This window comes from Mastomys coucha, unplaced genomic scaffold (genome assembly GCF_008632895.1).
Source record: "Mastomys coucha isolate ucsf_1 unplaced genomic scaffold, UCSF_Mcou_1 pScaffold15, whole genome shotgun sequence".
Lineage (NCBI taxonomy): Eukaryota > Metazoa > Chordata > Mammalia > Rodentia > Muridae > Mastomys > Mastomys coucha.
The window spans coordinates 113,369,781-113,372,409 of NW_022196897.1; positions in this window are offsets into that span (position 1 = coordinate 113,369,781).

Consider the following 2,629-nt stretch of genomic DNA (forward strand, 5'->3'; position numbering starts at 1 on the left):
TGGCTTGTGGCAGAGGTTTTCCATGCCTGCATTTAGGTAAAAGTTATACATTATACATTCTAAGATTCTCCAGCCTTTCAAGTGTTTTGCCTACAAGTGTGAATGCACCACATATATGCCTGGTATCAGAAAAACACATTGGATTGCCTGGAACTGGAACTACAGATGGTTGTGTGCCACCATATGGGTGCTGGGAACTAAACCTGGGCCCTTTGCAAGAACAAAAAGTGCTCTGAACTGCTGAGCCATCTCTCTATCCTCATCACCTATTACTTCTTAAAATGAACCTCCTTCTGCCAGGTGTGGTGGGCACTCAGGAGGCAGAGGCAGGCAGATCTCTGTGAGTTCGAGGCCAGCCTGGTCTACCGGACAGCCAGGGCTACATAAAGAAACCTTGTCAAAAAAACAAAAACAAATGACCAGACAATCTCTTTCCAATACCATTCTTTCTGCCCATATATAATATAAATTATATTATAAATTATATATGTATAACACACACACACATATTCTTAGGTTCCAGAGATTAGGACAAAAACATTATTGATGGACCATTTGTTTGTCTACCATGTAATCTGTAAAACTGCATATAGCATACCCAACTGGTGTCAAAGAATTCTCATATAACAGGAATCTCATATATATGTATACACATATATATGTGTATGAATGTTTTGCCTATATGTATACACATATACATATATATGAGAGATGTATGTATGTGTATGTATATATAAAAATATTTAATTTCGCTAGCAACATTCTTTCAGAATCTTCCACAGACTATGTAATTCACAATTCTCCAAAAACTTAGAGTGACTTGTAATAGTAGAAGGCTCCCCCCACCACCATTTGAGCTGAATGCAATGGAAGATAACATAGTCACTTGTCTTTCTAGTTTGGAGGTCTCTAGACCGGGAGAAAATACATCCTGACTTGACACAGTGCCTCCTGCTGGCACATTATTGGACTTGATGCTGTGTGGGGTCTCCTTGCCTCCCTTGGGGAGCAGGGAGTGTAGTTTACCTGTGGAAAGCCAAGAGTAGCTGGAGGGGCAGCTTCAACAAGCTCTAGCACTGCTCACAGATAGATTGGGTGCTGGCCTTCTGGACGTGCCTAAGGTGTTGCTTCCTCCGAGTCAGCAGTGACTTGCTCTGCCTGATAGGTTGAATCTGGAAGTCTCCTGTGTCCTTTTCAGCTGTAAGAGACAAAAGCCCTTGTGGCCACATGATGGTCATGGTTCTATCGTCTGGGAGCTGAAGTAAGAGGACATGAATAGAATTTGAAGGTAGCATGAGTGAGAACAACTTTGTCTTTCAAAACCCTAAGATTTGGGTGCTGCTGGTGAGCACACTGCAGAGCTCTGTGGGGTTGCACACTGCAGAGCTCTGTGGGGTTGCACACTGCAGAGCTCTGTGGGGTTGCTTGCCATGGCTGCTCTGTTTAGAGCAATACAGGAGAAGGTGCTTTTCTCTACTTGGAATATAGAGTACTTGGCATTGCAACATCTGTTCTACAAACTGGGGGAGATGAGTAAATGAAAAGATAGAGAATGCAGAGATATGTTAGATAGGTAGGGAGATAGGGAGGTAGGTAGGTAGATAGATAGATCGATCGATCGATCGATCGATCGATAGATAGATAGATAGATTTAGATAGATAGATAGAACAGACAGAAAGGCTCTGAGCAAGCCACTTTGTTTTCAGAACTCTCCCACCTCCTGGATTCCTGCTATGTGGGAATCCCTTTCCATCTGTTGGGTGTTACTTCACAGAGATGGTGTAGTAGACAAACAAATGGCCCACCAATATTGTTTATGGCCTAACCTCTGGAACCTAAGAATGCGTGCTCTTCTTTGGCAAAGGGGGCATTGCTGAAGTGACCAAAGTTAAGGATATCGAGATAGGAGGGCTCTCCTGTGTTAACAGGTGGGATTAATATAAATGAGTCCTTTTAAGAGGGAGGCAGGAAGGTCAAAAAGAAATTGGAATGCTCAAAGCCGAGGCGGGAGTGATGGTCTTTGAGGACAGAGAAAGGAGCTAAGAGGCAAGAATACAAGTAGTGCCCCCCCCCCCGAAAGCTTGAACAAAAGCCTTGGAAAAAGGATTCTCCCCAGTAACCTCCAAAGGGGACCCAGTCCTACACCTCGATTTTAGCCCTGGGAGAGCCAGTTTGAACTTCTGACTTCTGGGACTAGAAAACAATTATATTTTTGCTATCCAAGGCAACCCACTTGTGGTAATTTGTGAGTCAAAGGAAACTCCTGGAGGCTGCATCTGTGGACCTAAAGATTGCATAAAAATAGGCTTTGAAAGGAAGGGAGACAGGCTGGTGAGATGGCTCAGCGGGTAAGAGCACCAACTGCTCTTATGAAGGTCCTGAGTTCAAATCTCAGCAACTACATGGTGGCTCACAACCACCGGTAATGAAATCTGACTCCCTCTTCTGGTGTGTCTGAAGACAGCTGCAGTGTGCTTATTTATAATAATAAATAAATCTTTAGGCCGGAGCAAGCAGGGACTGAGCGAGTGGGGTTACTAGAGCCAGCAGAGGTCCTAAGGTCAATTCCCAACAACCAGATGAAGGCTCACAACTATCTGTACAGCTACAGTGTGTACTCATATATAT